The sequence below is a fragment of the Trachinotus anak genome, unplaced genomic scaffold, assembly GCF_046630095.1.
Source record: "Trachinotus anak isolate AG129_WGS33_773 ecotype Australia unplaced genomic scaffold, CSIRO_AGI_Tana_v1 ptg000028l, whole genome shotgun sequence".
Lineage (NCBI taxonomy): Eukaryota > Metazoa > Chordata > Actinopteri > Carangiformes > Carangidae > Trachinotus > Trachinotus anak.
Window position 1 is genome coordinate 14,491,992 of NW_027273879.1, and position 12,280 is coordinate 14,504,271.

Genomic DNA, 12,280 nt, shown 5'->3' on the forward strand with positions numbered 1-12,280 from the left:
CCAAATTGTTGTGCATCTGCATGGTGCTAGTGATGATATAGTAATTTTATTTGCTTTCCACCATACTGTAGGAGTTGTTTTATTCTTACACTAATTCAGTTTCTTGATAGTTGTAGGAAAGGAGGGTAATTTGCAGTTGAAGTGGTTTTACATTGTTTCTCTTCTGATTCTAATGGGTTATTGTTGTGATGCTTTTGGGTCCGTTTGAATAAATAGTGCAGCAGATTTTCCAAGAAGTAGTGGAGAAGGTTTGGTGCTTCCAGGCCAGCTTGTGATTTTCTATTTTGTCATGTTGAAAGTGAGATTCTGGGTGTTGGGTTTTTCCAGTAGAATTGAGCAGTTACTGAGCCGAGTGCTTTGAACCATTTGTCAGAAGGGGTGGTGGGAAGCATTGAAAACTAATTAATCTGAGGTATGGTTTTCATTTTAACTGTAGCAACCCAATGAGAGTGAGTGGGAGCTTGGTCCAGCGTTTGAAGTCATCTTCTATTTTTTTTTTTTAGCAAAGGGGTTTAATTGAGGTGGAAGAGCCCTGACAGCCTGGGAGAAATATTAATGCCTAAATATTTCATGTTGCCGATATGAAGTTGGAGAGGGGAATCTTGGGCTGCAGATACCAGGCATCTTCAGACAGTGGTAGTGTAGTTGATTCATCTGTGTAAATAGTAAATATCTTGTAGGACATCATGCACACTATCACACACACTTTCTTCTTTGCTGTTTTCTCCCTTTGTGGGTCTCAGATGAAATGATTTTGTCAAGCGTTTGGTGTTAGAAAGCACATGAAGATTTTTGTTGTTTGTTCAAAAGTCAGTAATTAGGCATGATGGAGTGAGTATATTCAGCAGAAATTCAGTAGACTATACAAACTCTAATTAGATTTTTTTTTTACCTCATCGTTCACAACAAATGTTCCCAGAAAAGAAGAAGAAAACAAAAAAGAATGAAAAAGAAATGAATAAAACTATAAAAGAAAGAAATAAAACTTTAAAGGGCTGATATGCTCGCAATCAGTCAGCCCACCACAGTGTGACTTTAAATTTTACAACACCGCTCCGCCAAGGTCGAAGCAGCATTTTCATTGAACCAAGTTTTTTTTTTCACCCTCATTCACCAGAGCTCACACACATTGCTGCCACAGTGTACAGCAATTACTGATAAAGAGAGAAGAGTTTTTTTTTATTTTATGCATCAAGTCACTAAGAGTTCATTCAACATGTTAGAATTCATATACAGACCGTATTACATATGCAGCACCTTTCATGAATAAAGGCTTGAGTGACAGCTACGCTCTAAGTGGAGAACAATCTTCATTCAAATCTCAGCCACTAATATCTTTTTATGCATGCTATCACTCATGATTAAAGTATTTCAACTGTGCTTCTGTAGAAAAATGGCACTGAACAGACGACTTTTTCCATTCTTGACATGACAAGGTGTTAATGTACCAGTCTGGGTCACAGAACACAAAAAGGCAATAACATCACCCTATACCACAGCAGTGAGTTCTCTGCAGATGTGGTGATTTCAGTGGAATCCAAAGGAGGTGGGGAACGAGGTGACATATGAACATGAAATAAAATGGCAGATTGGGATGATTTGGGTCCAGTTTTATAAATAACCTTGAGAGAGTTTGGAGTGAGTCATTTGTGGATCCTGTGCTTTTATTTCTGTTGAGTTTGAAAGAGAATTCGATATGACAAGATGGGCAGAGAGAAACAATAAGGAAAAAAGAATTTAAGACAGCAGGGGAGACAGAGAAAACACAGGAGAAATACTCTGAAAGAGCCAGAGTATGTTTTTAACTATTTCTGCCACTTTTCTAATCAGCATTAAACTACAGCAGTCCTTCATTCCAAGGCTCTGCTTTATCTCACAGACAGGCAGTCTCTGTCGATCCCCCTTTGGACCATCGCCCCAGATTACAAAACCCAGATTCGGCAGAGGAGAACAATACTGTTGTTTTCAGCCAGCCACCCAAAGGACAGCATGGTGCCACACAGACCAAGAGTCAGGAAGGGCTGCGTCCTGTTGTGCTGTCTCCTCTGCCAATCTCCCCAAAAGTTTCTGTCGCCCCTGCCCTTCCGTCTGCTCCCCGTTTTCATGCATGTGTTTCAGACCCTTCCATTTAATCAAATTAGCAAGAAACACGGTGCTAAGAGAGCAAAGGCACACACAACATAACAAATACTACAACTTAACTTTGGAAAGTGGGCGTTACCTCACACAGAAACAGATATGAAATAATTGTAAATACTTGTAAAACAAAAGAAACATAAGCGCACCTCCTCATTCCTGTTTGGAGATGATCTTTAAAACAAGAGACCACCATTCTTCCCAGATGTGATAATAATGTCATACTGCATTTTGATAATACAGTAAGTAAGTTGTGGTGTTTTCCTCAGAGACATTACTGTCACTTCTCAGCAGGCAGGCATTTAAGGGAAGTTAAAAGATCGCAGGAGGTGGTTTAAAGCTCTTTGATTTGATGATGATAAGAGGCACTTCATATATCTCTGACTGGTGCGGAGGCAAAGTGGTGGATTCAGGCGAGTGAGAAATGAGTCCAATGATTCATTTCCTTACAACCAATTTACACCGTAAGGATGTGGGAGAGCCAGAGTGCAGTCAAAGATTGTCTGTGAGAGAATGAAGTCAAGGCCGGGCATTTTTGCTGTCCTCAATTCTGCCCTTTCTTACTTTGCTGCATAGGCCTTCCCCAGCATTTGTACGCAAACCAGGCACATGCACAGGTAGGCCACAGGTGGTGCTGAAGCACCTGCCCTTTTGACCTCCGATTCAACAAATGCCCTTTTTTACAGGACACTTCTACTTCTATTTCTTTTTCTGATTTTATATCTTGTTTTTTTTATTATTATTATTTTGCCCATGGCATCAATTCTCAACTAAAAACATGATGTAATGTCAGACAACTGCATTTTAGCTCTAATTCTGCGAGATGCATGAGCCCCTGCCTCTCCCTCTTCAGCTTCCCTCTCACAGCCACCTCAGTTAGGGTACACAGACTGACAGGACTGCAGAGCAGCAAACACTCATCACTGACCTGCCTCCACTGGTGACAGCAAGGTAACAATGGTGTTTGCCCTATGCCTTGACATTGTCTGTGACTGTTGTGAAATTAAACTACTATGAAATAAATCACATTTTCATTTACATTTACTCATTCTACTGATGCTTTTATCCAAAGCGACTTACAAGTGAAGGACAATAGTAAAGCTACAGTGCAGTGGGAAACCTTTGTGTCAGTTGTAGGTATTACATCTATTTAATAAGTGCTGGAAAATTGTATAAGGAAGTGCATTGGAAAGTGCTAGTTATACCTTTTTACTTTCTTGTTTCTGTTTTTATTCAGTTTTTTATTGCTTTTTATCAACTGGCAGTACCAGACAAGTCACACTACCTCGGGCTGTGTCTTGTGGAGCTCACGTACATGTTTATGTGTGTGTTGTGCTGTATGTTTTGATGGATGTCGGAACACTGTAATTTCCCTTTGGGAATGAATAAAGTCTATCTATCTATCCATGGCCTGGACCAAGAGCTGGCTGGTTTACTGAGTCAGGTATAATATCAATGATGAAGAGCCGGGATGACTAGGTGTTCAGTCACTGAGAGGTTTAGTTGAAGGTGGCGTTCCTTCATCCATGCAGATATGTCAGAGAGAGAGGCTGAGATCCATGCAGAGACCTTGGGGTCGTCTGGTGGGAACGACAGGTATCGCTGGGTGTCGTCGGCGTAGCACTGGTACGAGAAGCCATGTGAATGGATAATCAATACAAACCATGAGTGGATAATCAATACAGCCAGCCTGACTCAGGAAATAACCCTCCATTATGCTTAACAACGAGCTAGTCTGGCGTGAAATACCGTCGTCAGTGGAAACAATTGAACTCCATAGGTTGGCTCCTTCCTTTGTCAGACAACAGAATCAAAAAATATGCATTACATGGTTAATAGTCTATGTAACCATATATTGCTGTGTAAATTGATAATTTTGTTGAAATCTGTTGAGTATTAAACATCTGCATACGGGCTTGGTTATTGAAATCAATAGATATGTAAGTAACTTTAATTACATAATGTGTGTAACATTTATTTTATTTTATACATAATTATGAGAGAGATACCTTTTTTTTTTCAGTTTAGCACCTGCCCCCTAAAATGTCTGCACAGTGCTGTATGCAACTAATCTGTAGTCGTAGCATGTGTTCTCTGCTACATTTGGTGGCAACGTAGGAAATAGTCTGAATTTCAGTGCAGTGGTCATGAAAAATGTTTAATGAAAAAACATACTTTACATGGTTTTGATCCTTTTTGACTTGTATATAATTGCTTTAAATATTATTTTAAACACATAACATGTTACAGAAGTCAGCTGCAGTAATTCACACTGTGTCACACTGTATATCTGTGATTGGTGTTGACAGCTCTTCTTGCACATGCCATGATGGAGAGAGTGTTTTGTGTCCTTACACCATGGTTTATCTGCCGTAACAACTTTAAAATCATTTTACTCGATTCAAGTGAAGTGTTCAAAATCTGCAGTCTCATCCGAAATACCACATTGTGATCCTTACTGTGTTAGGTAATTGCTTCAGCAAACATCAGCAATACATAATCAATACCGCTCACTCATCTCAGTGAGATGCGTATTAGACCAAGTCATGTGCATTTTCGGTTATCTGGCAGATGACACCAGCAGGGACGAGAGAATGCAAATATTGACACAGAGCAGAAGCCATCATCCCTCTGATGCTAATCTCACGCTGACGTTAGCTTCATGCTAATCGCTAACATGCCACTATCTATTACACAAAGGGCAGAGCTCTTTGTATGAACAGAATGCTAATATCGACACTGGAACTCCCATAAAAGTGGAGGACTGATGGTAATGTGACGCTGTGTGGTAAAAGAACAGTCTGAGTACATTAACTCACCTTTATATCATGTGTTATATATTGTGATGAAGGCTGCCAATGGACACTGAAAAGAAGAAGATAAAAAAATATTCTTGCACACCACAAAGGCTCAGTGAAGGGTTTATGAAACCAAACCAAAACAAAGAATCCAGCACACTGTTGATCACACACTGACTTTATTCAATAATGACATTTTGGTAGACCTTTGAGATGAAGAAAGAAAGATGACATTACTCTCTTGAACCAGATCTTCAAAGGGAAATCATTGTTGAAATCGTCTGATTTTCATACTCAAGCTTCGTGGTGAAGGAGAACTGCCAGATGCTCATTATGCCTACTTTCTGTTTCACATTTGCCTCAGCTGAGGTGTACGAATTTTGAGAAATCCAGCATTTGAATGTTTATAAATGTTGCTCTAAATGAGGTGTAGAACTGGGAGTCATTTATTTACCAGTGCATGTATACACCTTTTTTTGGTGAAATAGTTGTATTTGAGAGGGAAATGGGGAAGGGGCCAGTCAGCCATGGTGAACCCCAGAGGTGATGCTGCCTGTGGAGGATGATGGATTGCTTGTCATGACACAGGGTTGTACTGGTGGGATGGAAAGCTCAGCACAGCGCTCAGCCTGAAATGTCTGAGGATACTCTATTTGATTAAGAAAAAGTGTATTAATATAGCTTTTATATTGTTCCCTTCATGACTTTACGGTTTATTTATTATCACACATGCTCTGCAAATGAGGATTGACACATTAAGTTGGTTGATTGCAGTGGATTAAAATGTTGGAAATGTTTTGGGGCCCTTATGTAATATTTGCAACCAAAACGCATTCATGTATGGCAAGAGAGAAGTCAAGGTAGTTGAAAAATAAATTTGCAGAATGCCAGTGGGACATGGCTGGGAGGCACAGAGCTGGATCATGGCCTGGTGATGCGCAGGTGTCAATCCCCTCGCAGTGCTGCCAAAGGAAGGAATCTATGAAGAGGATGACGCAGGGGATTTCAGGGAGGTTGAAGCTGACAGCAGCTGCAGTGATGTGTATTTTAGGTGGAAAACAGACAATAGATCACTGTTGCTCAAACATGGAGCTGGGCTGTAGACACTGGTACTCCTCCTTCGTAATGGATAAAGATTACTGTCCTATCATGAATTATTAATGAAGTATTCATATTAAAGGAGCCTTATCTTTTGACAAAAAGTCTGTTGACAAAGTTTTGTGTTTTAAAAAATATAAAACTAAAATAACCATGAAACAAATGTACTTCATTGTAAGTACATATGTTGAGCCTCCAGAGGTGCAAGGATGAGCTATGGGCCCTTATTGAGACCTTGTTTCTCTCACTCTCTGCAATTTGTATATATTAATTGATATATACGTTTAAGCTTATATGATTGAAGTACAAATTTCCATAGGAATATGCATGTAAGCTCAAGAAATAATAGAACTGAAATGGATTACACTGGAGTAATAAAAGGCTTTGAAACTAGTTTTTAAGTTCTTGATAACTTGATATTCTGCATTTTGTGGTGCATCAGAGTGGCTTGAACACCACACAGTGAACCTGGAGCCTTTGGGCCACCTCAGGGTGTGGGATACCTGAACAGTTGGTCACTTTGCTCAGTTGGTGATCCAGCCTTGTTTATATATAAAAAAAAGAAAAGAAAAGAAAATAGATGCCTTTCACCATAGCAACAATAGAAAATATAAATCTGATTTTTCCTATCAAGCAATGTAAAGAGAAAGTTAAACACCAACTGTTTTTCTTTCAGTGAAGAAAGACGTATATTTCAAAGACGATTTTTTTTTTTCTGTCCAGTGGTAAGGGAGGGTCTGATAGACATCTGACAGTAGCTATGGACCATGCAAAAGTTTGAAGTATTATTGACACTCCTGTGTATTCTACCAGCATTATGTGTGTGCTCATGTGGACTTTATGTAGAAGAGAGCGGTTTCTACCACGATAATGAGTGAATGTTTATCCAGACAGATTGTCATTGACAATAAGCGCTATCCTATCAGCTAAAACCAACACAGCTGTCTGAGGCTGGGGACCCACACCCAGAGATATTTAATTGGTGGGTAAATTCAGACTGAGTAAAATGACTCCAATGCCGTTACAGACTTATTGAAAGGCTTGAGGCATATGTTATAAGATGGATAACAGCAGCGTTACGCTGTAGTGCTTGCACATTGCAACACAAGAAGTAAAAACGAATCACACTGAAGACTAAAACAAAGCAGCAATGAGAAAGTAATGTTAGGAAATGCGAAGCAAAACACTCACAGCCCTAGGCCAAACAATTTGTGTATTTGTCAACCCCCAAACTTCACCACATCTTCATGCTTTTTTTTTTTTAGCAGCCAAAAATGTGTGCGTTGCCAAAAATGACTCTGCGCCGCAGAGCAACTGCACCTCTGCCTTTGATTTAAGGGGAGCAAAGTCAATTTTCTACCCCAATTTCTCATCATTACATAAGTCATTTCCACTAAAAATAGATGCAAACCTGAATAAGCACAGAATTACACACACAAACACCTGCACTGACATACAGTTGTTAGACACGTTCCCTAATCAGCAGACCTCACTGGTGAGAGCCTTATCCTGCCTCACTCCCACTGTGCTATTGTATCTTCTCAGTTATCTAAGGCAGCTATGTGAATGACTCCAGGCTTGAAATCCAGTCAGTCAGTCAGTCAGTCAGTCAGACAGACACAGGTTCAGCAGAAAATAAACAGATGTATTTTTTTTGTCCCACAGAGGTTCTCTGGAAACACCCAAAACGATGAGGTAAACAACAGGAAGGAGCTTTTGGATGATAAGCTGCTTGTAAGCTGTGAGAGCTGTCTGGGAGGCAGCTAAATTACTTTGTTCCAATTGGGCAAATGTGAGTGTAGCATGATATAAGGCAAACCTGACAACACACTGTAATTTATATATCTTTGAAGCTCTTTTTGCAGGCATTTAAACTCAATCTGCTATTTTAGATACGTGGATGCTGCAAGAAAAACACTGTATTTATGCAATTAATTTTAAGGTCTTTATAGCTGAAATAACTGATATAATCAGTAATAGTAATGGGAAGACTCATTAGCTTAATATTCATGATGGCACCCTTTAAAGAGACTGTACCAAAATTGACCTTCTGAGAATGGGAAGTTAATGATCAAATTAATAATATCCAAAATTTACCCTTCAACTCAGTGTGTCTGCACTTGTGTAACATCTGTAGCATGAACATCAGTTAAATTCAGCTTGAGTTAAAATCATTTCACCAGGAACAGTTGCTGAGGGCACGATCTCCAGAAGTCTGAGCGGGAAACCTAATCAGACCACTAATCGCATCACCTAACTGTGCAAAAAATTCTGTTCAACATGAGCAGAGAGACAAGTGGCATTTACTGACGACTGAGCCTCTCAAAGTGTCAGTCAGCAGGTGAGACAGAGAGGGATGCTGCTGCGCATGAAACCCTTATTACAATTAAATGTGCACTTAAGTAAATTGAGTTTTGCAAAGAACATAGAGAGAGTAGCAAACTAATGAGCGGTGAACACACAGTGAGTCATCCCTCAGCGTTCTCAGCACTGTGAAGAACACGATGACGAAGCAGGACATGGGGTCTGTTTACCATTAGTGGCTGAATAAACACAGAATTCAGGCTGAAAAGCTTTTTATTCATCTAACCTGGTTTTTCAGCCAAAGCAAATTGCCATCCACAACATTGTAAGAGTATAAAACAGAAACCTCTTTCACAGACAAAACAACCACTTTCACATTATCTTTTTTTCCCGCAAAATCCACATGTGTCTGTTGTTATCGTTTGTCCCCCAGGATAGTGTTTCTGATAAAATACCTCTCGAATGCTTGTTTTCACCATGTGGGCATTATATTGTCCTTGAATGCACCAAAGAGCATTTTCAAGCAGATCTCGGCACATAAAAACAACGAAGTCTTTAAGCTGATTTTCACATTGAAACCTAAAAAAAAAAAAAAAAAAAAAAAAAAAAAAAAATAGCTGGTAACAAACCAAGCACACTGCTCTGTGCTGATGAAGTAAATATCACCAACAAAGTGTTTTTTGTTTTTTTTTCAGACTTTTCTGTTTTAATGAGGAGTGCAGCAATTTCTGGCAAAGCATATACCAAATGAACCCCTTAGGGGCAAGGTAAATGTTAGCAAATACAAAATAAATCTGAATAATCAACATGTATTCTGCAGTGTGCTGAAGCAGTTCTGTTGTGACTGGGAAAGTCTTCTGAATGTGTCAGTGCATTAGAGGTCAGTCAGTGGTTTAAAGAGCATGAAAAGGATGTGAACTGTAGTGTTTCAGCCAAACCCACTCAGTTATTTTACCAAGTGCCTGAATTGTGAATGAAACTGAATTAATGCTTGTGCAATGTATGATATACAGACATCAGATCCTGTGTAAAACTGAACAATGAAGGAAATAATGGAAAAGACTGAAACAAAGCAATTCTACTCCTGAGTGCATATTATCACTGTGACACTCCAAGCTGTTAATTAATCTCTATTCACTTATACACTTTACCTGGGGAATTTGCTAATGAATGAAATACAAGCTTGAAACCAGTGACACAAAAACTGTGTTTTGGTCAGACTCTAAAGTTCACGCAATTCAATTCCACAGCCTCTGTCACCAAAACTGCTTCTTAACAAGCTAACACAACCATCCCTGCCTCTCTCTTCAGCCTAACACTCTCCTTCCAGCTCACATGACTTTCCTTCTTCCCGTACGCCATGTTTTCATTGTCGAACTTTCCAGACCTTGTCATTTCCCATCTGTCCACCAGTTGCCCTTTGTGAGTTTATGGCCATTGCCCCCAGACCCCTGACCCCTCTACCTCTTAACTCCTGGTTAGTCCAGCTGTATATATGTGTGTCCATTAACTTTATTTATCTGCAGTACCAGATGCTTCACTGTCATTGGGTTCTAACCTGCCTGGTCCTTTTTCCTGTAGCCCAGTCTGTGTACTGCTACAATGTAAGACCTCCTGCCTGTGTTTAAGTGTTTACCAGTGACTGCCTTCAAGTTGCTTAAATGTAAGCCTGTTATTTGACCATTGAGTCCATTGTGTGTGTGTGTGTGTGTGTGTGTGTATATATCCAGCCTACTCTACATGTGTGTGCAGGTTGAACTGTGACAGCAACCAGGCCGTCCAGAATACGACATATCTTGTTCAAATCACCATTTCAAGATATCGACATTTACTTTCAATGCTCTGTATTTCAAGGCCAGAAGGTAAAAACAAAAATCTCGAGCATCTGGAGGGGTGAAGCACAGTATGTAATAAGGTGCAGCAATGTTTTCAGAAACACAACGGATCATGGATCTTGTCATACTCCTGTCTGTTGAGGAACATGTTTGAGCTTCAAATGGGTTAATGAGATTCCCTCCTCCAGAAATCTAAAAGCAGGTGAGGACTCTGCAGTCTTGTGCCCAGGCAGTTTAGTATAGCCATCAATCGCTTGGTATTGTGAACATTATATTGTGGAGAAAGATCACAGTCTCCAATTATTGCCTATAGGCACCTGCGCCGGTGCTACCAAACCCCAGACAGCTAACCTCACCTTCACCTAATTCTCTAGGTGAAGGGAAGCAGACACTTTACAAATGGCACCGCATGTCCAAAGCACACATAAAAGTGGATGAGAGGCACTTGAGCTGCCTAATGTCACACGATAATAATGATATACTGCACTGAATGTAACCATTTATGCAAATGGAGCGATTAATTCATTAGAAAATACTCCTATGTCAAGCTGTCCTCACACAGTCTGTATCTTAAAACAATTAGCAGTTACAGTAGTTCCAACAAAATAGTTTTTCCCTCTAATTAATATGTAAAGTTATGCAACAAGGTGCTCCGAAATGTAATCGGGTCATCTGCTGTATTAAGGGAGCCAGTGGTGTCACCATGAAGACTGTATTCTTCTTCATGTGTTGTGCTGAATTTTCATTTCCTATATGAAGTCAACAGTGTTAAGATGTTGTTAAGATCTGCACTAAAAAGGGGCCATAGGTCGTCTGTGCAGGCAGTTTATTACGACCGACAGTCACGTTTTTATTGTTAGGAGACCTCCAGCGGTTGTAGAAATTATGACAGGAGTTTAGGAGCATGTCAGATGACGGAGATAAAGGAGGATGGAGGAGGAGGACGGCGAGGATAGGGCGGATGATTGAGTCAACACGACTTAGGACTGTCACACAGGAGCCCACTGTCCGTTTCCTGCGTGAAACTGATGGCTAATATTGTTTCTTTTATCCATGACCGAGGTCTGGTGCACCGGCCGCTGATACACTGATGTGGGTCATACCTGAGGGTAGGAACGAACAACCTATATGTTTGTTTAGGTTGGAGGGCTTTTTGGTCAGGATGTGTGTGATATGACCAACCTAAGAGGCAGTTATCAGAGGTGTGTGCAGTAAATTTAACTGTGCTGCTGAGTGTGTCAGATGCATGCAGCTTTCTAAGTGGGTTTTGGCTGAAACTAGTCAAACACAATGCCAGTAAGCAGGTCAGAGTGTGGCAGTGTTCACTGAACAAAACCCACAGTATCAGCTTGTCTCTGAGAAATCAGCTAAATAATCCAATAATATTTTGGTCCCTCTTATTTCCAAGAGCCACTGGAGTCAGCATTTAGTTCATTTCTCAAACTTTTCTCTATTTTCTGTTTTGTAGAGGCAGGGGATTACTGGCTCAGCAGGGGGGCCCCCCCTCACCGAGGTATTACACTACAAGCTGCCCTGAAATGATCTGCTACTCTCTTAGCCTACTGCTACCTTTTTTTTGAATCCCTGTCCCCCTATTTCTGCATGTCACTCTGGCTGTCTGTCTCTGCCCATCTCTGAAATTTATACTGCCATTTCTCTTTTACTACCCATTACTATCTTATACTGTATACCCTCCCCTCATCATAAATCTTGATCTCCTTCACCCTCGCACCACTTACGCCTCCCTCTTTTGCCCTGCTCTTCTCCTCTGATTTGGATATGTGAGTGTCCTTCCCTTTTTCCATCCATCCATCCATCCATCCATCCATCCATCCAGCCAGAGTTATATCTGTGTGTGCGTAATCAGTGTAAACTCCTCGTGATAGTCCTCATCCATCATTTCAACAGTTTAAATTATGAAGACACTTTGGCAGATTAATCCATTACAGATTTCACATCTTGTTATTTCTGTTAAATGATATGTGTTAATTTCAAAGAAAGACAAGATCATCAGAGAGAATTAGACAAGTACAATGCAATTTGTGACAAATTGTCACTTTAAAAAAAAAAATATATATATATATATTTAATTGCCCAGCACACTCAGGC